This window comes from Plodia interpunctella, chromosome 1 (genome assembly GCF_027563975.2).
Source record: "Plodia interpunctella isolate USDA-ARS_2022_Savannah chromosome 1, ilPloInte3.2, whole genome shotgun sequence".
NCBI lineage: Eukaryota > Metazoa > Arthropoda > Insecta > Lepidoptera > Pyralidae > Plodia > Plodia interpunctella.
This window is the reverse complement of record NC_071294.1, coordinates 11799058-11826356: the sequence shown is the minus strand read 5'-3', so window position 1 is coordinate 11826356 and position 27299 is coordinate 11799058. Positions and strand designations below refer to the sequence as shown.

General features: G+C 35.0%; 1 protein-coding gene and 1 long non-coding RNA gene across 13 annotated transcripts in view; one reads left to right on the top strand and one right to left on the bottom strand.

Annotated features, from left to right (window-relative positions):
• Positions 1–27299, top strand: part of LOC128674846 (uncharacterized) — a 93312-nt gene that overhangs the window by 6452 nt on the left and 59561 nt on the right. The gene's annotated exons all lie outside the window — the stretch shown is intronic.
• Ca-beta (Ca2+-channel-protein-beta-subunit) overlaps positions 1–27299 on the bottom strand; it is a 136129-nt gene that overhangs the window by 51204 nt on the left and 57626 nt on the right. The window lies entirely within an intron of this gene.

Below are 27299 nucleotides of genomic sequence, written 5' to 3'. Positions count from 1 at the left end.
GAATGACCCTGATTTATTCTAAATAATCAAGATACAGTCTTCCAGACATACTAATAAAGACGTAACTATATGTTTTTAATTTTTGTCTTAAGTATGAAAAAAGTGACATGTTATTTTTTTGCATTCTCTTGGTCAAGTGAAAAAAAAAATGAAATGATTTAATTATAATACACTTTAAATAACACTTGACACGATAATAATAAAATGAAATAAAAAAAAACCTATTAATAGTCAGATTATTTTAATACAATGTTTCTAATACACCGTTTCTTGAAACACCTTGAAATAATGATTATTGTTTTTTTTATTTGTTTTTAAATTCGCTCACCGTTCCTCTCTTCAATATTGCATAACGCCCGATAGGGTTTTTATATTGTATCTACCTATTTTTATACAATGTATTGTAGCTTGCTAAGAAAACTTTGTAGTACATGCAATATGAAATGAAATATACTTTAGAAATTCCAATTTCTCAGAAGAAAGCTCAGCACAAGGGTAGCAGGAAAACAGATCCAGTCTACCTTCCAGACACGTCATCGCTTCTCAAGAACAATTTCTATCTTTTTGCGATCCAATCATAATAAGTTCGTGAGAAAAATGCGCAATGGCCGACTCAGACACGAATTATTCACACCGACAAATAAAAACGCATGATCAAAACATGACGCCCGCGCACAAAACTTGTCTTAAATACTTCTGTTATTACTCCACTCAATAACTATTAGACGTATTAAAATAATTATTATATGAACAAAGTGAAGCAAAAAAATCACAAAGCTCGCAAAAACAGTAAATCCGAAATACAGTGGTAGAATAGCGAGCTCATGTCTAAGCTATTAAACATTTCTTACTTCAAACGTAGGTGGCGCCCCCACTAAAATGCCAAAAGATACTTGTCAGACTATAGCATGCGCGAACGCAAGACGCGCCTGCAAAAAATATAACAAACCAAATGTTCCTTCCTTAAATTATCCTGTCACGCTCACCTATAAAATGCAATTGGTTTTGAAAATTCAAAATTGGAAGTTAGATATCCACAGCAACGAATCCAATGGCGCGTTTTGGGGCAAACGAATTGTGCTCGTAATGCCATAAGTTAGAGTGTAAATATGAAGGCTTTATTTGGAGTAGATGTGTTTCGGTGTCAGGTTGCGCGGACAATAGGCGCACGCGCATGTACCTGCGCAAGGTGACCCGATCGTGAAGGGCACGAGGCTGCCCTTGCGCACCCTATCTCCCCCCGCAGCCCCGTCCCCCGCGCATGCTCCCGCGGGGTCTCACATCGCATTGTCCGACACGCCATTACCGAAATGACCATCACAGAATTGCGAATTTATTTATAGTCGCGGTCATATCGATGAAGCATAATCGATTATGTTGCTTAATAATTAATATAAATAAATATTGGATTAACCGGATAAATCGCAAAATCTATGACTTGTTTTATAGTTTCACTAAATGGAGAAAATAATGCATGAACACTTAATTAAAAAAGTATTAAAGGGTGTTTCTCCGTGCGTTTCGACAGCTGCGTCTGCGCTGTCATTACCATTTTTAAAATTTTAACAAAGACAACAATTAGTTTTACTCTCTGACTTTAAAATCATTATTATGTGCTGTGGTAATGTCAATTTAATGAATGATTGATTGTGGAAAATGTTTCCTTCCTTAAGAAAATTGACAGATAGTAATGACTGCGCGGTTAGAGCGGTCGAAACGCTCGGAGAAACACCCTAAAACTGATTTCCTCAGTAGTATCTTATGATGAAGAACAACAAGTTTTTATCAATTCAAAATGAACATGTAATATCGCATAAAATTTGAACGAAATATCGATCAGACTAAACACGGAAACGAATGATTACGGCCACAGAGATCACTTTTACGTAATTATCGATAAGATTTATCGACACTTTCGCGCCTACTCGTTAGACATCGCGAAATCGTCTGCTTCGAGCGACAGGTGCGGCTCGGTTTTGGAGTAGGTACCTAACTAATTGATTCTTAACAGAAATACAACCAAAAGTTTATAGAATATTTATATAACGTTATATACTTAACCGTTTAAACTTAACCGTAAATAGTTAATTATACGAGGTTAAAAAGACTAGATATTTATTTATTAATTAGCGGCCCGTCCCGGCTTCGTTCGGGTAAAACCATAATAAATTGTACTTATAATCCTTTGTCAGAAATCACACTCTCTTCATAGTCGTATTCCTCATGTCTGAGTGTCGTGGTCATTGCGTGGTAGTTAAACACACACAACAACTTTCTTGGCATTAGAAATGGATTGGTTTGCCATTGTCTTCTCCATTTCATACACAAGTTAATAATAATCAACCAGTGTTCAGGATTCCTCACGATGTATTCCTTCATCGGAAGTAAGTGGCGGCCGATGAAAACTACTATATATGAGTCTGATTGGTATACAAAATCATGTGGCACGAGTAGGATTCGAACCTGGGACCTTTTGATCCACAGGCACAGCTTCAAATCGAAATTACACTATCTACAGGTCAACTAAAATCTGTCCGGTAGTTTTGAGTTTATCGCGGACAGACAGACGCGACACGGGGTATCATTTTTATAATATGTAAGTGTAGTTGACCGATCATTCCAGAGAGATGCAGAAGTGGATTAAATGGACGTCATAATCTTAAAGCTTTCGTACATTACCCGTAGATAGTGACGACGTAAGACTGTGACGTGACTTATGACCCATTCCTTTTCGGCAACGTGTCGAATCTATAATAACATGAGCCATAACTTAAAAACTGTAATTATTTGTAGCAAAAACGGGTAATACGGGCAGTACAGTCAACAACACACAAACCAGCCTAATTTTGCGATTTCGGCGCTATTACTTCACCATACACCGCCGTGCGATGTAGCTTGACATGCAGACTGTACCAAAATAATGATCATAATAGTTTTAGCCTTAATTACAAGCGTTATGTACGTAAGTACATACAGTCCCGACATAAATGCGAAAATAAATTGTTTGTTACCTCTTCACGCTTTATCTACTCAACCAATCTTCTTGAAATTTAGCATATGCATAGTTTGAAGTACGGGAAAGGACATACGGTACCTTTCATCCCAGAAAAAGAAATGCTCCCGTGGGAAAAACACGCGGGCGAAGCCGCGGGTAATAGCTAGTAGTCAATAAATAAAACATTCGTTTTTTGAAGTTTATAATTAACAGCGGAAAGTACGTCATTCTGTTGTGGTATTTAATTTGAACTCAGGAATTCACTTCGCTCGCTCTTCCGCATCGTAATATATTGCATTTAAAGGCAACCAATACTGAATATATAACTAAAATTGGCTACTAAACTCTATTCCTCAACTTGTTTCTTTTTGGAACCCTCAACAGCTTAAATTAAAACTATGCCGGGGCGAGCGGGGAGTGTCAGGAGATGCTAGTGTCGAAATGGGTGTGAAATGGGAGGTGAAAGGGGGGTGAGTCGGCAGCCAGTGACCCAGTTCAGTTTTCCGAGCCGTTTCTATATCGGCTCCTTTGAAAATGCATAGTTTTCTTGTTCTGAACTGAACTCATTGGTTCGGATTTAATTTATATCCTTTTGCAATTTTAGTTGGTATAGTTTGTGTGAACTCGATAATGTATTTGTTAGTTAAGAGTTTAGTTTGTCTAAAGAATAAGGACTATTTCTTGTTCCTATATACTCGTATAGCTGGGCTCCAGCTCCTCGCTCTATGTGAATTTCCAGATAAAATTATTACTCTATGTCCTAATTCCAGGTTACATTTCTACCTGCATGTACCAAATTTCATCGAAATCCGTTGAGTCAGTCTAGCGTATTAGTAACAAACATCCTAACACGCTGACATTCAAATGTTCGCTTCCTATCTAAGATTATAAATGCGAAAGTATGTTTTTCTGTTTGTTACATCTTCACGCTATATAATAAATTTAAATAAATCTCCTCGAATGTTTCATGTATGCAACTTGAAGTACAGAAAAGAGGGTCTAATTTATCACGAAAAAAAATAACTGTTTCCGTAGGAAGGTAGCTTTCTATAAATTTTAATACAATTGCAGTTTTAACGTGAACAATAAAACTAAATAATTAAGAAAGTTACAAAGTTTATATTTCGAATAAATACTGCAATTTAAAGTTTACTCAAAGGCGCATGGGTGGATCGCTACAAAGCTGGATATGAGATTATCTACATGTGTTTATCATAACGTAAACAAAGCCGAATAAAGGCAGCTGGTTCATTTTTTATCATCGAAATAGCACTATTAATTCAGCACATGCCAAGGGCACAGGTGCACTGGAATAAATTTCACTTTTTGCGCACCCATCAGATTGCAGGTTGCCTGTGCTACGTTGCTGTACTTTGCGATTAGCGAGTGATGTGAGTTATTTTAGTGTGTGTTATGAAATTGTCGCAAAAATAGGAAAATTTGTGAGGTTAATTCGTTTTTTGCAATTACTTCACGTAATGTATGCTTATGACCTCAATCTAGTCTGATGGGGAAAAAAGATTTTTTTGCGAAAAATGTACATTCACTATTGCCTTGAAAATCCCTATATTGTAGGATTCGGGATGTATCGAAGCTGGGAGAAAATTCTACACCTCAGCAGTTTGCAATAGGAAAGAGGTTGGAATCGAGAGGCACATAGTCCCATGGTACCAATTATCTAAAGCACTCTCAATGCATGAAAATCTTAAAATATTAATGTGAGTTGAGTTCACGCGGAACGTGGACCGAGTCTATTTGGAGCTTGACAAATATTTTTTTCAAGAACACCATTTGGCCGATACAAACAAACAATAGAGCATTTTAATGCCTCGCGAAGGTATAAACTACCAAATATTTTTACCATTTCACCCCATCGCCGGCACTCGTAAAACTTACCCCATTAAATGTTTACAATGTTCTAAAACTTTACGCCGTAAGTCGAAGTGCCGATAAAACTGCTTTATAAAACACGGGGCGAAATAGTACGAATGGGGTAAACAACGTAAAATAATATACGAAATATATTTGTATTATTGTCTTTGCCCTATAAGTAGAGACCACTTGCTTCCATATTTACAAGTAACTCTGTGTTCATTTGTTTCGCTATTAGTACAAAAACAAAACGAGCTAACTAAAACCTAACTTATGTTCTATTGAACCTGTCTGTTGTTATAATCATTTCAGGATACCGATGCGAATATATTTTTGAAATTGTTCACGATCATTTTTGATTATACGAAAATGAGAGTACTGCTGTTGGATTCGACGCTATAAGAATCGATCTGAAAGGCTAATATTCCTTTTAGATCGTCGATTTGTGTCCATTAAAATATACGTAATGTAAAATGTTTATACGAATCACATCGTCTAAAAACAATACACCTTAGTTCGTGTCGTTGTTAATAACAGCCGTTTTGTAAAGTTCCCAGCGAGTCGTGTTGCGGTCGCGTTCAGTTCCAGACATTTAGACATGCGACGTGTTTCCAACTACATTCGACTTATTTATCAACTGCCAGCCCTTGTTTTTATTGGCTAATTAGTGTTGCCACACTTTGGAAATAACGTTATTCATGCGCGAAAAGTCGACTGTAACTTTGATTATTTATGAAATTACATCGTCTTTCTAATTATTATATATTTCGAGAAAAATAAAGAATGCATGCATTTTATACGAGAATATCCTTGTCTTTGAAAATAAAGCAATGTTAATTTATCACAAAGGATGATGCGTGCTAATGATGGCATGTCGACGACTACCGTGCGAAGTGAAGATTAAAATTAAGGAAAACGGACCCTGGGCTCCGGCACTCAACGGCTGAGGAGTGAGGAAAGAACCGGGAAAACACTTAGGTGAGAGAGAGAAAGCAGTATTCATTTAAATACATAAAAATTAAAGAAGAAATGCAATGAAATGTCTATTATTACACTCTTGAAGTAACTTAAATATTAATTGAAGCTAATTAATAACCTAAAACCTTATAAGATATTTTTAATTAGTTCTATAATAGCTTATTGGTAAGTCGTGGAGATATGTTAACATATAATCATATAGAAATCAGATAAGGTTACTTTTTCTTAGATTTAATCGAAGATAATCAATTCTCAAGATCCATGGTCAATTCGCAAAAAATATTGTACACGGAATAAATTCTCCTCCTACTAACATTTCTATAAACTGTTACTACATGCAAGTACTTATTACAATGTTATTTATGTGTGAGCATTTATCGTTAACTGTATGCAGTTTATGAGTTATAGACGCGATGATATACAGATATACATCATAACTGTGACTCCTTAATTATATGGTTTGTCTGATTGGAATTTCTCAAGTGTTTGTTTAAATCAATCTAACACTCTTATTGGAAAATTATAGAGTGATCTTATGTGAAAAGTGTGGTTTGCGAAGAAGCTAATTATTAAAAATATGTTTTTGGTGGAGTAATAAATTACGAACCGACTAGAGTACCGACAAAATCGATATATAAAAGTAATAAAAAAATAAAATGTTTTTATTTCAGATTTGCATCCATCGTGTTAGTAAACATTTGTAACTTAAAAACTATGTACTTAAATGTTATATTAAATATGTTTTAGTAAATAAAATAAATAATATTTAAACATATATTTACTTATTATAGTGATAAATTACGACATTTAAAAATGTATTTAATGGAAATTATATCAGTAATTGTAAGTATGTATATAAAAGTTTCTGACGTATTTTGAAAAAAAAACAAACAATATCGTTTAGCCATAAATCATTGGCTATCACTGCATAGTATAAAACAAAGTTGCTTTCCTGTTTGTCTGTCCTTGTGTATGCTTAAATCTTTGAAACTACCTAATGGTTTTTTGACGCGGTGTTTTCTAAATAGATTAGGTGTTTCAAGATATAGTTTCAGGTGTATAATTTATTATGGTTATATCCAAGCGAAGCGGGGACGAGCCGCTACGTATAGACAAAAAGCAATCACTACTAAGCCAATCGACCCGTGCACCCCGGTGTCAGTACCTAGGCCTAATCCACAGAGGCAGTAAGTAAAAATATTTATAACAAAGAAACATTATAACAATAACAGTCGCCCGCGGGAGTGCGCCGACTAACGGCTACCTTCAGGCCGGGGCACACTGAGGACATAATATTAATTAGTTCGTTTTTTTTTCCTCTTCCATCTGTCATTTGCACTCAAACCGCAAATATTATCTCGCTGCGTCACTTCTTGGTTGTGGAAAAGGCTCAGGATTAAATTTGCTTTTACATGTTATATTGTAAGTGTTCAATATCTTTGAGGTTGACGAACCAGCCTCCAGTATTTAAATAGCAAGAGTTATTTATGCTAGAGTCCTGTCCATTACCTCCGTTTCATTATTAATTTCTAAATGAAATTGTTATGTGCGAATCTTTTGGCAGATGCCAATAGAAAACAACAAGATAAAGTTCTTGAGGAAAGCTTCTTGTTTTCAATTATGTTATATAAAAACAATATTATTATATAAAAACTTAACTTGGTTTAGATTTATTTGTATGTTTAATCATTATTGCACAAACATAATACTAAAAAGCACAATTTAGCTAAAAAAAACTATTTCATAACTTGTCATAAAGATTGCGGAGATAATAAAGAATTTTGAATTGGAATTGAATGAGAATTAGCTCCCAGTGTGCCTCCGGCCAAAGCCTGGTTGCCAAGGACGGCGGGTTCTCAATGTGACCCAATGTGCCACATCCACGTACCGCGTCCCGTGCCTTATTTCCCTTTCGAATGTTGCGTTTTGTTGCTCCTACTACGATTTTACGTTTTGTTTCTCCTTTAGCTGTAAACCAGCGTCTGCGGACTTTTGAGGAATTGTAATTAGAGATATATTGTAGTTTTATTTGCTTGTAAATCTCTTTTGAGACAGCAAGGTGAACTATTGCTTGATTTAAACAACGGCTCTAGCATTGTTCAACGTAATTTATAAATAAATTTATCGTTTTTCTTTCATTCAGTATTTAAAAAAAAGTGACGCAATGCCCATTTGTATGAGTACAAAAAAACATTTGCAATATTATTTTATACCCTAAACAAAACCATAAAGCCAGTGCGTGATCATAAATAATTTAAAATCATTACATTCCATATCGCCTCCAACCGTTCAATCGCAAATCGCAACAAAAACACAGATGAAACGATTCGTCGGGGTCACACAACCCATACTCCTTATATCGGCCGTCAGATCTCAAGAAATATAAGTCACCGTATCCCACATAATCCCCATTAGTGTACATCGCAAAAGACCCTTACTCAAATCGTGTCTCTCACTTGCACACCCACAAAAAATAAGTACCTAACACAAGACGCGCAATCCTCCACATTCCATAACCTAAAATAAATTAACTTGCTCTCACGTTCGAAAATCAACCTACGCGAATTAAAAATAAGAATACGGTTGCCAGTCCTAATGCGTTTTTATTTTTTTTTCTAACACCAAGTGCGAAGGGCCCGGCAATTCGGCCAGTCTTAATATAAATAACAATAACAAGTCGGGCCCCGGTCGATGTTAAAAGACCTTTTAAAAACATTGAACGATTTTGACAGATGATGCTGCGGTTCGTTGTCTTTGACTCCGCTCCGTTTTACGGAATTAAAGTTTAGTGTTTATGAGCCGAGCTGTTCCATTCTAGGAAATTATATTCGGCTGCATTTAGTACGTAATTATATTGACGTATTATGATGGTAGTCGAATAATTTAAAATGATGTTTCGTGGAACATCATAAAAGATTCTCCGTTGTTTTTAATAAGTACGTATTAACTGACCATCTATTTTTGCTCACAGATTTTAGCAAACAATTCAATATACATATTTTTTATACCAATAAGACGTCTGGGCTAATATTTAATGAACAGATAAGCCGTTTAATAAAACAAGTTTAGTATTAACAAAACATTTAAAATATTTATGATGGCATTAACTACGATTAGTAGGATGAATCGGAACATCAGAAACGGTGGGAAAGACGCGACAGACTTTTCGACTCTCGACAGATGAAAATTTGCGTCGACTGTAATCGAGTGATTTCGATTAAGTATGTTATGTGTGTGTGCGAGCATCTTTCTTTTGGATAATTGACAAATATCGGCTTATTAATGGTAATGTGCCCCAGAATATGATCACTCCTTATCATTCCTTAGATGTCGTACGAGGCAAGTAACAAGGTAAGAAGCCTTGACAGCTGATAGGCAAATACAGTATCCCCACAAGGGGTTGACTCCAGGCAAGCGGTTGGTCTTAAAATTATAGCCGTATCTTCAAAATTTTTAGGTTTATTGTAACGCAGTTTTTGAGGCGTCACATTACATGCCGATTAATAAAAAACTGGAATTTTCTTAGAAATAATTATGAGTAAGATCTTTACCGTTACCATTTAGATATAAAAAAATCACCCGCGCCCGCGCATCTCCTCTCTATCATTTACACCTGATGGCCCGAAATGTATGAATTTACATAAAATAACTATAACGTCGCAATTGCTGGCGACAGCGCAATCAAATGGTTGCTTAGAAATGACACAGAGTAGAAATGAATGCAAATACTAAGCTTATTAGCCCTTATAGAATTTATCAAACAAATCCAATACATACTTATTTACAATTTTATCGAAGTATCACTCTAGTCACACTGGAAAATAATTATATGAAAATTGAAAATGACGATAAAAAGTATATAATTAATATTCACATAAAGTTGAATTTCCACAAAATTTTTATTGAAAAATTAAATCAAATCATTTAGACCTTCACAGGCACTTTTACAAGTCATATTCTAAACTAATTAATATTTACCAAAGCTACAAACTACTAGCTTATAAAATAAAAAGAAAATAACAATAGTTCTACCAATAGTAGTAGTTTACCTAGATTTTAAATACATATTCTTTAGCTTTTGCCAAAAAAACGCTCTATTAGTTCACAAAAAAAAAACTAGATTCTTCTTTCGCAGCTACTATGTCACAGACAGACATACAGATATGGCAAAATTAAAACAGCGTTAAAGATACAATAATGAAACTCACACAACTAAACATTTTACAGTGGGACATCAGTGCGTAGTCTCTATTTATTATCTCCTCTGTAATGCTTAGAACTGTCCACATCCAGCCAGCGACCATTAGAAAGATAATAAGACGTACTATATTAAACATTACTAGTTTTGGAGTCTGCGACATGCAAGTTTTTATGTCAGTAACTAACGAGCAGACAGCACGCCAACGTTCATTGACATCAAGCGACATTTTGTTTTCTTAAAATGTGCTAAATCTTCGGAGATTTATTAAATTAATATATTTAAAGTATAATATCGAAAAAAAAAACTATTAATTCCTGAGTAGTTTAGTTTTTATAATTCTTGCTACGTTCAGAGTCACGGGCACCTAACTTTAATATTGTTTGATATAACTTTATTGCATAATAAAACACTAAGATAAAAATACTATCTTTGATTTCCCCTTACAAATCCAAACGACATGATATTAGATCAATGAATATAATATGTCGCTATGAATAATAGTTTTAGTTTATCGCGAAGGTAACTATAAATAAATAAATAATAAATATATTAGGACAAATCACACAGATTGAGCTGGCCCCAAAGTAAGTTCGAGACTTGTGTTATGGGACACTAACACAACGATACTATGATGATAAATATCCAAGACCCGGGCCAATCAGAAAAAGATCATTTTCCATCATGACCCGACCGGGAATCGAACCCGGGACCTCTCGCTTCAGTGGCAAGAACTTTACCACTGCGCCACCGAGGTCGTCAAACTGATGGAGAATACTTTTAGGATATCCACTATTTGTATTGGTAAGTAAATTTTAAATAAATAAAAATATTATAACTGAATTTGTATGTATCTAACACATACTATACATTACGACGATAACACAGGTGTATCGTATTCAAAGGTTTTCGAACAGAGCTCGATAAAGTTTAGACGCAATGGGCGTGAATCACGCGAAATCCCCCATAATATTTTCCACGCCGTATACAGTGGAAAATATTATGTGTTTTTTCCTAACATATTGCATAGCTATTTTTCGACAATACTCACAGTACAATTCAAAGAAATAGTAAAAAAAAAAAAAACTGGTTGCCCTCCGGGAATGCCGGCAGAAGTGAAAACTACGAATTTTCGATCAGGTCACGTGTCCTGATGAGAGTTTAACATTTTTTTACCCATCACAAAAAGTGCACAACGCCGCCGAATAACTTTTCACTTCAAAAACGTTCACTTATATTTTACTTGTTTGAAACTCTTTAAAATGAACATACTAAGTATATTTTCAGCGACTATGGTTCTGAAGACTAACACTATAACACTAACTAGTGAACTAGTACTGGGAACTAGCTCCTGGGAGCGAAGCCGCGACAAACAACTAATTAGTCAAATACTCGCAACCACCAAAGCTATAGACAAATTTCAAACACAAGCGAGAAACATACACATACATTTGCATCGTTCCAAGTAGCTAATTAATTATTTTCTCTCTAAGATCTTTAGTGGTACCAGCATCTAACCAGTATTTAAAACTGCATCTGAACTACCAATTGCTGCATTTAAATTACATAGAATTATATTTATAAAAACTGGTTTGTTAATTGTAATTACTGATGAAAAAAGCTCAGAAATAGAAAGCGAAAAAGTTTTGAGAAATACATTTTGAATATTCACAATAACATCGATTTGGTAATATAAGTATATTTGCTGTAAAAGCCGCCCAACTCCCATCAATCCGTTCTATCCGAAGTCAAATCTAACCATTTCGTCCTAAAGCTTCGCAATAGGAAACACTATGGGTTATTTAATAATTATTCCGTGCAAAACATAAAGTTTTCTTTTTAAATTTTCTAAAAGGCAGAAATTTTGCTTTGAGTTTTTACAGTTACCGATTACCGATACAATTACCGATTAGCTATTAACCAATTTCCATATTTAAAGAAATATTTAGCATTAACACAACCCGTACCCATGTTATCTAGTCTGATCTAAAGTAGGTATATCGATTTAGATAAAAATTCAAATGATCTAGTTAGAATTATATTAGCAAAGTTATGTTATTTTAAAGCCCAGATTTCGCACATTTTCATACATCATCACTATAAAATTTGGAACAATATTGTGATCCATTAATGCAACTTCTCATTCAAATAAGATCTCATCAAAATCAACCAAGTCATTATATTTTTTTTATTTCATATGATAGTATGTTTCATCATGATAGATAGATAGATAGATAAACTCTTTATTGCACCATTTACAAAGGAGTTATAAGTTACAACAAGATATTCAAACATAATGAGTGCAAAGGCGGACTTATTGCTAATGCAATTTCTTCCGGCCAACCTTTGGATGGAAAGAGACACAAGTGAACTAAGAGGGTGCAGTAAACTTCAGAATTAAATAATTAGACAAAAAAATAAAATATTAAAATAAAAAGATATAGAAGAAATATATAAACATACAGACAAGTGTTGTTATAGAACAATGAATAAATATATAAAAGATTAAAGAAGACTAATAGACGCATTAGGTAATAACCTGTAATGTTAGATGTAAGAAATGTTAATAAATAAATAAATAAATAAATAAATAATATAATGAGACTTTACTTGCTTCCTGAAAGATGACAAGTTGTTGAAGTAGACTAAGAGGAAGAATATTATTAATTATGCCGTTAAGAAACTAACGTTAAATTTAAAAAGCCTAGCCCATCAGTCACACACACACGATATCGATCTTAATGAGGACCAACGTCTATATTATCTGTGTTATGTTAGTATTCGCCTGCGACTTCGTCTGTACAGAATTAATATTGTCAGTAAAGACTAAAGTTATAAGCGTATATGAATCCTGCCGCAGATTTTTCAATAGGCATTTAAAATTAAAACTGTGAATTTGTGCCCCGTATAGAAAGGCAATAATTGTAAAAATATATTTTACCTTGTATTGCATCTAGGTACTAAGTCACAATATCTTTAAAAAATTCTAATCCTAAGTATTCGAATATTACTATATTATCAATGCGAAAGTCAGTTTGTTTGTTCTCAATTTTCTAGAAAATTGACATACGTATAGTTTGAAATACGGAAAATAAATAAATAAATAAAAATAAATAAATATATTACAACGAATCACACAGATTAAGCTAGCCCCAAAGTAAGTTCGAGACTTGTGTTATGGGATACTAATTCAACGATACTATATTTTATAACAAATACATATATAGATAAATATCCAAGAATTGGCCCGGGCCAATCAGGAAAAGACCATTTTCCATCATGACCCGACCGGGGATCGAACCCGGGACCTCTCGGTTCAGAGGCAAGCACTTTACCACTTCGCCACCGAGGTCGTCGGAAAAGGACATTGGGTACCTTTCATCCCGTAAAAATAACTGTTCCCGTGGAAAATACACGCGAGCGAAGCCGCGGGTAATAGCTAGTAGTCAATAAATAAAACATTAGTTTTTGGAAGTTTATAATTAACAGCGGAAAGTACGTCATTCTATTGTGGCAAGAAATCATGGGTAAAAGCTAGCGTACAGACATAAACTATAATTTTATCATTACATAGAGATAGAGAAAATTTATTTGCGCCCGTGTCAAGTGTCAAATGGTACCGTTTCACCCGCCATTTTGTGTTTCATAAAAGTCTCACTTCCGGAGCTTCATTGAATTTGTTACTAATTAAATCTGTCTTCTTCGTGATGATTAGCATACCCGTCAGTACAATATCGAGTGCATTTACGTAAGCTGCCAGAGGCCCTACTATTGGTCCTATAAATTTTATTTATTTATTTAAAGCCCGCTGTCAACGGCTCCGCAAACAACTACATGTTTTCTTCTCAAATAATTCATAAAGTAAGTTATATTTTCATTCAATAACCGGTCAAGTGCGTGTCGAGACACGCACAGCACGCACGGAACCCTAGTTCCGTAGTTTACCACAACAACCATACAAAAGTGAGTCGGATTCACTAAACGAGAATTTCGTACTATGTTACTAGTTGTTCCAAGTTTTGGTGGATTATTACTCGAAAACTTATAAAGTCAATTTAGATGTGATAGTTTTCCTTATAACTTTGATCTAAATAAGCACTAATGCCGTAACGTTTGACTTCCTGACAACAACCGTTTCGTCGATATAGGGGAGACATTAGAGTCTAACGAAAATTGGCATTTGAAGGCTTAATAACTTGCGAACAGTTTACGAAATCCAAAAAGAAATCTTCCCACACCGATGCTATTTTTGAAAGACCTGTCCAAAACCAACCCGCACTTGAGGGAAGATGTGTGTCATCCTAAAAAAAATATTTAATAATGATTTTATTTGACTACTTTGTAGGCGTGATTAATGTTAATATCCATACCAAGTTACACTACTCTAGTACCAATAGTGTTTGAGCTAGACCACGGACTGACGGACATACAGACGGACATGGTCAACTCTCAACCTTTTCCACCATTTAAGAAACAAGTGTAACGTTTTTAGTGAGTACCGGTCCGGAGCAAATTTCTTAAATGAAAATGAAATGAGTTTCAAAATGAATCGTCATCGAAATGAAGACCGATGGTAGGGGACTTCCTAGACGGACCAGTTCAGTGTTTTATTGTCTCATCCTAGATTCGAGGCGCAGTATCGCTTGCCTCATTAACATTCTTATTCTCAGATATTACACCTCAATTACCATAATGTGGCAATTCCAAAAAACAAATTTATCGAAACATTTACTTTAAATTAAAAACGGTGTCGACTAGTTCTAAATTCGGACGGATTATTGAGGTACCTCTATGTATAGAGATATAGTAATGCTTACACCTAAAAAAAATATGGATTTTATAGCATTAAGGTCAACGAACTCTCTCGTGTGCGACGATACTTCTAGTTTTTACGTTTTGGTAAAAGTTAAGGCTGTATTTTTATGAGGTCAAGCATTAATAATATAAACATATAGATAAATACTTAGACAGTAAAAATACTATTAAGCTGTCGCTCGAATATTCCAAAGTCTTTTTGGCCAAAACCTTTGGTCAGCAATAAATAAAACTATGTAGTGGTAAGTTAAATGAAATTATATTGACTTTTTTTATCGGTGGCCAGTAAAACATTAATCCTGGACACTTTTTGAGAAAAACTTTACTAAGCATTCGCGTAATATTGTCTATTGTCTAATTGTATTGTATGTCAAGAACGTGGCTCCCCATTGCTCCCAATATGATCGCACATTGCGAGCGCATATTGGGAGAAAATGAAATGTCATGTTAATGAAAACTGAAAGCTTCTAGAATTTTCAGATAGGGTGACAAAGATCACCAGAAGACCAATCTTGACAGAATTAGCTCAGAGTAAAGGGTGAGTTGCACCGTCAAATTTGACGTTGATTTTACCGGCGCACTGCTGACTTTTTTTTAGACAAAATGGCGTACTTTGCGTTTTTCTGCCCATGTTAAAGTTAACGTCAAAGTTGAAGTTGAAAACACCCTAAGTATATTTAATTATTAAAATGGAATTATTAGATATATATTCTATTCTATTATGTCGAAAAATATATAATTACGTAACATATTAAACCCAAATTATTTTGCACGTGCGTATATAATCAACAATTTTGAATTACCTCTAGCTTGGAGAAAAAAAAAACAAAACCATAGGGTTATTTTCTCGCCAGAAGCGCGCATAGACAATGGCGGTCATTACCGAGACAGTGCGCTCATTACCGGCTTTTTCTGGTTTGAACTGGCTGAAGTATTGTCTACCTGCACCTATCGAAACTTCGTTGTTAGGGTTCCGTGATAAAACAAGCGTGAAAAATTACAATAAGCAATGGCTGGTGCTAATACAAATATAAATTCTTCTGTCAGAAAGAACGGTGACAAAACTGATTCAAAACCTGAGAGTTTCATTCTCACATCAACATTGAATGACATAATATTTGATGTTATAATAGACAACAACATGATGGATAGTCAAATGAATAATATTCACTCAAACTCCGCCGCCAGCAACCTTGATTTACTGTATCTATTCCAAATTTCATCAAAATAAACATACAAAACACGATTAATAATAACATTGTTATAGATGTGATAGATTTTTCCTTGAAATTCAGTAACAGCCTCTTCCGATTTCTGATACGAGCATAAATGATTTGTATCAAACACCATAGTGTTACCAATATAATGACTATCAGAGGAACCACAAAATCTACCCAAACTTTGAAGTAAAGAAAAAACAGAAATATGTATAGTTGAGACAATTGTTTTCGATGCACATGCCAGACAACGCTGTCATGCGGCGAGGGTCAGCTTCCGTTTTTATAGCATTCTGTCATTACCATTTCTTTTGCCATTTCTCTTGGCCATTTTTTGTTCATCCATTGTAAAGTATGTATGGCATGAGCATTTAGGCGCCCCATTTAAATGAATTTGGACTTTGTTGTGTTCGAAATTTACATTAGATTAGGTTTAAATAGAGGTGGTGAATTGCAAAATATTAGCGTAAGTATTTGACCGACGTGTCGTGTTTGTGTGAGCTTTGAAGTTTTAATTTATGGAGTTTGCTACCTGCTTGATGATGTTGTCTTATTATTGAAATAGGACTCGAGAGTAATATTTTTCAAAATTAGATCTTGTCTGTGAATTTTAATTAGAAAACTAGCTTTTTTATTTATAGTATTACAAAGAAAAGGAAAATGTTTTCTTTTAGGAATGATAATAATATACTGATTTGGTGAAAATAAAAAATTATACCCAACATTGGAATGTATTATTTTATATATGCCAAACATAAAAGCTTACCATAAAACTAAATCAGGCTTTCGAGTATCGCAACTCTTGATTCTGTCTATCCCGTATGCGATAAAAGCGTGATATATCAATATTTAAACAAATAAAAACTAAATTCAATATTTAAGAAACTGGACTCCGAAGTTGCTGGCATCATCACATCAACTAGAACAGAGCTGACGGTTTCCAAACGACTGAACGCACATTTTCCAAACACAGCTAAGAAAACTCTCGATTAAAAATTTATTTCAAGTAAAAAACTAGATCATAATCAGTTTAGCCGTTTGGCTGCTACGATGCCACGGACAGACATACACACAGACTCTCTCCTGTTGTCGTCGGGGGTTAAATTGTGTTTAAATTGAGCTTGTACATCACTAGTTTTATGATAGATAGATAATAAACTTTATTTACCACCATTTTGTACATGTAAGCAAACACAGTATGGTTGACAAAAAAAATACAAGACGATGCGCTGTAGTAATATCATAGATTATTCAACAGGAACAAAAGTACAAGTACAAAACATGGAAAAAAGGCCCAGACTTAGCAAGAAATCACAGACGAGCTAGTCGTTCTGTGACGCTGATGATTCTGCCAGACCCCAGGTTGAAGTTGGCGCAACGACACTAAAAGACCACAAATGAACGAATTGAAACTTTAAATAAGTAGACTATGTATAATATATGTTTACTAAAATTTGTAGAACATAAAGGAAAATACACAAAATGTGTTGTTTTCACATTTGAAAAAAGTATCTGATTTGACTATGAAACAACAAAAGGCCTCAAAGGCTTATTATTATAAATGACAGTAATCAGATTACGATCTTAAAATATCAGTTCTGCAACACTACAGGAACGTATCGAACAAAACATGTCAGACAAATCTATTACCCAAATATTTTAAAGAGTAATACTCATCCCACGCACACATAGGACGAGACTTATAGGTGTAATAAAATAAATTCCACATGTAAATCGACCGGCTTTTTTTGTCAATTAAAAAATTACCGAAGGGACTGAGCAGGTACTCTTTAATGCTGACCGTACAAGACAATATCGCCGTCTCGTTCGCTTCTTTATTGTTAGAAAAGGAGAGTTCAAGTATTTCAATCTCGTTCATTAGATCCGTGTAAGGATTTTGTGATTGGGAATTAAGTATTTGACTGGAAGATTTGGATGCGGTATAAAAATCAATAGAAATTTAAGCAGACTGTTATCTATATTTATTGCTTAACCAGCTTTTGCCCGCGGCTTCGCCCGCGTTAATTTTGTGGACGCACAAAATTACTTATTATTGTTAATATACTTATCGGGTTCTAAGCAATGTATCGCAATTAAACCTATACAATGTCAAGTTTTTAAAGTAAAGCTTTGTTTTAATAGTTTTAAAACGTTCGGACGGTCGAAGACTTAAAAATTATTACCTACTAGAATGGTGCAGCGATCAAGTGTTCCGTGCGGCCTTGAATTGAATTAAATGCTCCAAAATAATACCCGAAAAACAAAGCGAACTTGTAACAATAAATTCGCTTCTCCACGCCGACCTAACTCTGAACTCACAGGTAGAAACTTTATGAACATTGAACATACGAAGCCAATTAACTTTCTGTACCTGCGCGTGCGCATGTGTGGCGCGTACGCGCATATACGCGACTGTGTGCGTGCAACACTTGCGCAAACCGGGGGTGTAAGATTTTATGTACAGTCGACAACACAATTAGGTGGATGAATGAAATTTCCTATTAATATAAGTGTAAATTAATTTGGAAGTACAATGTTAATTCAGCGACACAGTATTATTATACAGATTTTAATAAATTTAAGACTCCTTTAAAAAAAAATAAACGCCCTGGGCTTTGGAATTTCGGTTTATATAGTAGGTATACTATATTCTTTATCAAGAATTATAATTTCAATTGAACATTTAAAAAAACACATAAAAATCAAAATCTATATGACGACGTATGGAACACTTATGATGCAGGATCAATTATGTTCTGAGAGACTGGTGTCTGAACTAAACAAAATTTATGCCTCTGTCCAGCCTTTTCCCACATGAACGCGAATATAGCAACGCAATCCGTCCTAGATTTAACGGCACTGAGTAGAGAATGGCTTTACCAAATACATATTTTCGCATTCACAGTATAAAAAGAATTCCCCCTGTCGCGTGTGTCTCTGTCTGTACGAACGCCATAAAGTCTATAACCAAACTCCGCCGAACGTTTGTAAGGTTTTAATCAATAGATGTGTGATTCCTGAGGAAGTTTTAGGTGTTTTATATTATTATAGTTTTACCTTTTTTTATTAGCGTTTTGAGTCCCACCGCTGGGCAAAAGCCTCCCCTAACTTCTTTCACGCATTCCTATCCTTTGTGTTTTCTTGCCATTTTTTGTGGAACTTTTTGATGTCGTCCTTCCATCTCGTCCTAGGCCTTCCCCTTTTCCTGTATCCGTCAGTTGGAATCCATGTGGTCAATCTACAGATTGTACAGAGTGTATCCTTAAGAGAGATGGACATATATGTCCATCGCTCCGGATGCATGCGGCAGACGTCACTTGCCCAGTCCCACTTCAGTCTAGCTGCCTTAGTAGCCTCACTCGGTCGATATAATATAGCCGATTTGCGACATGGATACCTAATAATGCAGTCGACTGTACAGGTTTAGGGGTCCGAGATAAATCGCTGTGGTTTAATGGAATTCGGAATTTATGTTTGGGTCCGACAATTTTTTTATTGCGCTTGCACTGTAAGTCATGACACGAATATGGAATTAGCTGTTAGCTATTAAATTTTTTATTGCAAACATCCTATTTATTTAAGGAACATGGTAAAATTGATTATATAAAAAATCCTACGGCTTCAAATCATGGCTAAACACGATCGAAGTCATCTTTCAAAAATACTAGATAAAAACAGGTTTATAATCTCACTCTACGAATATCTAATATTAGTGTGTTTTCGCGGCTTTATTCTTTATTTATAGGTTGTGATGATCCGAAGCCCAGGTCAGAGTAACAGATAAATGTTAAGAAAATTCATCAACTTATAATCACCGGTATTATAAGTTGATGAATTTTCTTAAATAATATAAATAATATTTTCTTAGATAAATTTTATTTCTTATCGAGTGCTGTTGCTAGGTGTCAGAATTTATTCAAGTCGCTTAAGGCATCTGACATGACTGTTACCACTACCCTACCGACATATTTTCCCACAATATTTTCCGAATATATACAATCGATAAAAACGTTACATTTATTGCATGCAGTCCGCAATCACAGAACCAAAAAGTGTTCAGGATTATAAAAAAAAAAACTGTACCCTTTTCAATCACTATTGCCCCTAATCGTAGCCGATTTGGTTTATACTTAGACAGCCATATGTAAATGTAAGGACCTTCCGAGAAGCGGCCATCTTTGTTCTCTAATTATTTTTAATTGCCGCAAGCGCACATACGGCCTTCGATACTGAGGTTTTTTTTTCGTGTCTAGTCACTGAATCACGTCGATTACACTATAAATGACTCACAAAGCAATAAGTCGGCTGCACGCGATATTAAAACAAGTATGTTTTTTACCTGATCCGTTTATTTCGGTCTAGTGCCCTCTGGACCATTATATTTCGACCTATCATAAATTTAAACAGGACCACCAAAAATTATCCTATCATTTTAGACCTAATCTAAACGTCTAGTTACCAGAGTACAAGTTTATTTGTTAGACAAATAAAAAAACTCCTAACTTTCAATATTTATTCCGGTACAACTTTTGAACGTCTGCATCGATTTTAATCAAACAGAACCACCGCAAAAAAAATTAGCTATAACAAAGAAAACCGCATTAAAATCGGTTCAACCGACACACAGACAGACACACTTAGCAGTCAAACTTATAACACCCCTATTTTTGCGTCGGGGGTTAAAAAGGGGTTAAAAGGGGGTATTATGTACATGTAATATTTTCTCATAGGACGAATGTGTGTAAATGAGGTCCATTGGGAAGATATTGCTGTTGGGTCGAACTTTAAAGTCCCAATGGTTTCTAAACCTTTATTTTGGTGTTCTTAGAATAACAGGGCGCCAGTAAATCAAAGATGGCGCCCTATTATTTGCTCGTAGTGTTCGCATAAATTCATGTTAGGACGCGGTAATTGCAAGGCGAATAGTACAGTTGAGAGCTGCGTTGGATCATTGCAAACTCGCCTTTATACCAGCTATATAAGGTCTAGTGAAACTTAACGGTACGCCGCGGGTGGTATCCCCTTTGATTAAAGTAAGTGTGGACCAAATGCCGACTTTGTTTTAAGACACCGATATTAAGCTGTTATGTTGGTTGGAATTTCTGTACTTTTGTATTTGTAACGTCTTACCTGTAGCTTATTGTGTGTTGAAGTGGATTCGTGAAGAGAGGAAACCGGAAATTGCGGAAGTGCGCTGTATTTTATTTTACTACGTGCGTGACATTAGTTAGGTTTTGCCCGCGGCTCTGCCCAAGTGAACTTCCCACGGGAATAGTTAATTTTTCTGGGACGAATAGTACCCTACGTCCTTTTCAATTCTTTGAACTACATGTATGTAAAAAATCAAGAAGATTGGTTGAGTAAATAAACCATGAAGAGATATGAAACAAAAAGTTATACTTATAATATTAGTTGAGAAAATAAAACGCGATTTCTCACTAGCCCGTACCCCTGCTTATTAGGGGTACGGTGGGACTTTTACCTTACCACCAAGTATAGTACAACTACTATTGACGAGGATCATCTCTAGACATCACATGTCTTCACTCTTCCACAGTTTGACTGTACCATTTTCTTAAATATTTTTTTTTTTTATATTAGGACAAATCACACAGATTGAGCTAGCCCCAAAGTAAGTTCGAGACTTGTGTTATGGGATGCTAACTCAACGATACTATATTTTATAACAAATACATATATAGATAAACATCCAAGACCCGGGCCAATCAGAAAAAGATCATTGTCCATCATGACCCGACCGGGGATCGAACCCGGGACCTCTCGGTTCAGTGGCAAGAACCTTGCCACTGCGCCACCGATAAATATATCTAAAACTCTAACAGAACGGGAAATTACGAAACAAATATCTGGCTATGACGTTCCTTGGCAGATTGGCAAGAAGTGCTGTCGACAAGGATGATGCAGGCGAATGGTCTGACAACTAGGGATGCCGACGACCGTGCGAAGTGGAGAAGGAAACCTGAAGAAACTCTGGACACGCTTGCAAAAACCGGGATTTTGATCTATGGACCTCGTCTGACAGCAGAAACACGTAGTCTTGCTCAGAGAGTCCACCATGCTGAAGATTCTCTAGGAGCCGGATTACTCTATGAATGAATGAATAATTTTTATTTCAAGTATTCTATATTCATACTCTATTTTATTCAATTCGATAAAACGCTCAGATAAAATATGGTTATAATTGATTTGTTTATACCAACACTATTTAAATTAGTGTCTTTTGGCATTTCTTCTTAGCAGAGGACGTTCCGGAATGCCAGTAGTTTGTAGCTTCTGAGAAATTACTACATAATATTAAATAATGTAAAAAAGTGCCCGGGAAGGTCTAATTTCTGGATAAATGATTTGATTTAAAGAGAGTGATCTAAAAAATAAACAGACAAACATCCCACATGACTCACTCGGGCAGTGGGTCGCGCGCGGTAGTGCATTCCTGCAAAACTGGTTGCACCTACCCCAAGGAGTTGCAGGGCTGGCCATTCAACAATCACATTTGGATGTTACATCGTAAGACATTGCGTCTTATAAGGCCAATATTAAATTAGTTGAGAATTTGATGACCTCGGTGGCACAGTGGTAAAGTTCTTGCCACTGAACCGAGAGGTCCCGGGTTCGATCCCCGGTCGGGTCATGATGGAAAATGATCTTTTTCTGATTGGCCCGGGTCTTGGATGTTTATCTATATATGTATTTGTTATAAAATATAGTATCGTTGAGTTAGTATCCCATAACACAAGTCTCGAACTTACTTTGGGGCTAGCTCAATCTGTGTGATTTGTCCTAATATATTATATATTAATATATATTATATTAATATATTATATATATATATATATACTAATATATTCATAATTATCATTATATTCTTTTATATACGAGTAGCTAATAGGTCCCATTGCCGGGCAAAAGTCTCAAGTTTCTATTTCCAACCACTTCTGTTTTACTCTAGTTTTTACCATATTTTATAGAAGGCAGACCATCATCGTCGGTCGGTCATCTCGTTTTCGGCTTGCCTTAACATAATTATTATAGTATTATAGTACTAATACCTTATACATAAATACGAATTATATTAATACTATATAAATAAAAAAATATTTACTTAAATTGTCACGGACTGAATAAAACTTTATTGGTAGTTTACTCACCGATAGAATGTTAAGTTAATTATATCTAAAGGCAATGTATATTAATTACAAGTATATGACTACAACTTTCCTTGTCATTGCTTTTTTATGTTGCAAAAGAATGCAGTTTGGGCATGAGAAAAGATGTGTCACGTTTAGCCTCTTGCTCGTTTAGTTAAGACAAATCTTAAGACGTAAAAGTTTCTTACACGGTTTTCCTCCTGATTTAAATTTATAGAGAACATTCTAAATGTGTATCCTTGTAAATAAAAAATGGACTTTAAGAATATAACATAAGGTAGATTATTGTACAATTGTTTATAGTTATTGTGTCTTTATGAATTAACATGCATGTAATTCGCAGGAAATGCAGTCGAATGAGTAAGATGAAAGTAAAAACGAAAGGATTTATAAAGTAGTGCAGTTTTTGGTATTATTTAACCTTTACTGTGTTTTTGTCATCTGAGCGTTTTTCCGGTTCATTCCTCAGCCGGAGAGCGTAGGAGCCCGGGTCAACTTTACTACTTTAATACAAATTCAAGTCAATCCATTATTGATTTGGACAAAGTTTCGCTGACGGTGACCTGCCTCACGTCAACCCATTTTGAGAATGCTAAATCAAAATCAAAAATAATATTCCATGTCAGTTGGCAAGGCTTTTATAATTCAGTCGCTACGTACGACATTAACGGGGCGATATGCAGTGGTGTTATACTAGGGCGGAACCACACCGCCACCGCCTATCCTTATCTCACTTTATGTGTGGTCCGGTTAGTGTCCTTCACTTCTCATTGTCTGATGTTAATCGATTGGATTATCAACTGGTAACGTTAAGAGTGTATTGCGCCAGTCAACTTTGACGTTAACTTTAACTTGGACAGCGAAAATTAAAGTATGCCATTTTGGCTAAACGTAAACAGCGCGGCGCGCAATATTTGACTGATGCAAGTCACTCTAAATAATTATGTCCTACTAAAGTTTGTGAGGATGTGTGTATATGTGTGTACATTTGTTACTCTTTCACGCTAAATCTACTGGACGGATTTTGATGAAATTTGGTACACGGGTAGAATATAACTTGGAATAACACATAGGGTACTTTTTATCCCGAAATTCTCACAGGAGCGAAGCCTCGGGGCCCATAACATAATTACTAGAAGGGGTAACCTCACCAAGACCGATTTTCAATGTATACTCAAGATAAGCTGTAATATTTGCTTTGGAACTATATTGATTTGCCTACAAAGTGCTTCTAGATTTTCCGCAGCGCTAGAGTCCCGATCAAAGCATCTTTCATGTCATCCAGTGGAGTAGAACCGCTTTGAACGAATGCACAAATGTGCACTATCGTGCATCTGTGTTTGTGATTGTACTCGGTGCATATCGTTGTTTCTTTGGCTGTATCTAGAGATGCAATGTTGGATGCTTTTTCACTCGGCTTTGCCTTCATCAATATGATTTTATCATTCCTTAAGACCTTCGAACTAGAAGACATTTTCGTGATAATCTATGAGTTTTTCATACTTTGAGAATGTACTGCCTATAGTCTATTTCTGCCGCCAAACAGCGGTGCTTGCATTTTTGTGTTGAGGTTTGAAGCTTGATAAAATTTGCGTGATTTTATAACAAATATCTTCAAACAACCAAATGTTCGAAGATATAAGACGTATTCGTTGGATAGTTATATAGTAGCAAAAAAAAAACGTCTTTGCGCAAGAATTTACGCCGTAAAATGAAAAAAGCAATATAATACAATTGATTAACCTAACCACATCACTTACATAAAAACACGAATCACATTACCTAACCATTTAACTTCACAGTCGGTTAAACGCCAGTCTATAACACGATTATGGTATAAAAAAATACATTACTTCTAAGGTGCATTTTGCCCTTACGATAGATTAGATTTATTCAATACACGTAATGTTATTATGTGAAATTGTTAAGCTTTTTGTCTGCAAGCTACCATTTATAATTCTTATTGTAGCATTTTTTTGAAAACGTAAAGAAAATAATTTCATAATTTGTGTGAACTTTATTCACTTTCAGGTTACATTTTTTAGATAATTTTTTTTTTTTTTAATTTTTTTACGCGAAACTCACTTCTTTTTTGGTTTTTGGAAAGAAATGTATTTTACCATGACATACTTAATGATTTAATAAGAACAATTCATTAAAAATTTAATAAGAACAAAGAAAACACAAAACCAATTCGTATAATTACAGAATCTTAATAAGATGATTAGCATAAACTACAGCAACATCTGTTGCTGCCACAACTTGTTTGTTTTATGTTAATAATGCTAATGACGGAAACGAACAAAACGACATTATGCATTACAAATCTTTTGCATTATAAAATAGTAAATTAATTGAATCAAATCTGTGCTTTTTACATCCGGGTCGATTCGCAGTGAGACACAGCTAACCAATCACAGTGCGCCATTGTGACGCAACGACAACCACCCCGCATTGTGAACGGTTCGCTGCGTCTCATTTCGAATCGACTCGATAGTGAGAAGTGAGATGCAAACCCGTACTTCGTCTTATGAAACCAGAAAGAGCGAGAACACATTCGATAAGGAAAAATAAGATATTAAATTTACGAAGAAGAAATTACTTAAAATTTTGGATTTTCTTTAATTATGATTTACTGTAAACTTTCGCGTTTCAATATTAATACGGGTATTGAATGCTTTTTACACTTCGGACATTTCGGGTCATGTTACAACGACCCATGGTCACCGAGCGGTCAGTCGCTCGCTGACCACGGGTCATCAGAATTGACGTCAACATATCAACCACGATATTTTCTATACTTGAAGATATCTAAAGTAAATTACATTCAGCGTCTTCCAGCGACATTTCTTTAGGTTCTATTACATTAGGTGGAATGGACACCAGTAAGTCCAAATTCAACGTCAGTGTGTTTTACACATTCGTATTCAACCATCTTGGTTGTCAACGAATGTAATGTTTTAAAAATTAGTTTTACTTACTATAATCATTCTTGTAATTTCCTTCTACATTAATAATTGTTTCACATGAATAAACATTTCATTTTATTCATTGATATAAACAATTTTATTAGGTATTACGCAGATATGTTTGTCATTAAATGGACCTCCTTAATGATAAATTACGTCTGCTGGTACTTTATCTTCAAATTCACAAACAGAAATTAGAATAACAGCAACGGTATCTAAATCTTCAAATTGCACATGTAAGATAAGGAAATCTAATTTAAACATACAAATTAGTTTACTCCTATCTCGTCTACTAACATCGGAGTAAGTCAGTGCAATTACTATCCAGTCTCCCGTAAGGACACTAAAGTTGCTCTCTCTTGTTACTTAATCTACTCAACTTGTGCGTTTTATCATTTACTTGCAGTCTGCACTGTTGTTGTTAAATTTTAGCTGCATTCTACATGAATAGACTTTGAAGTTTGTTGTTATCCGGATACATTTGTTTACTAGTCTGCGCCTGAGGATCCATTCTCTTGAATTATCAGTACAGATAGTTCATGTATTACTATTAATTAGATCAAGAATTCATTTTGTAAATATGTTTTCTAAATAAATAATATATTTATGGTAGTTTAAAAATATGTTATTCATTAATGGAGTATCAAAAGGAGGTACTTTAAAGCCATTTCTAAATGTGATTGTAATATTATATAGGTAATAGCCTTTCGTATCTCGCGCGGCTCGATCGGATTGAATACTATTGTTTTTCAATTATTTTTATTATAGCCAGGATCGAAGTGTTACAAAATAAATAAAAGATTTCTTTTTAAATTATGATCTATAAAATTTAGGGTCAATGAACCCCCAAATCCTTAAAAATTTAGATGCTCTTTTTAAATTCACGGAGCATACATTCCTTCGCAAACCCAGGGTCCGGCAATTTGAAATGCTTATTGCGATCAGCTGGCAAAATATACAGCACGGCCCATAATGGACAATTTTGTTATTGTAAACGGGAGCGATAACCGGCAATCTTATTTGCGAGTCAAAGAAACCCGTGGATGACGACCTAGCCTGCGCCAGAGGTCAACGGACACTACTGAA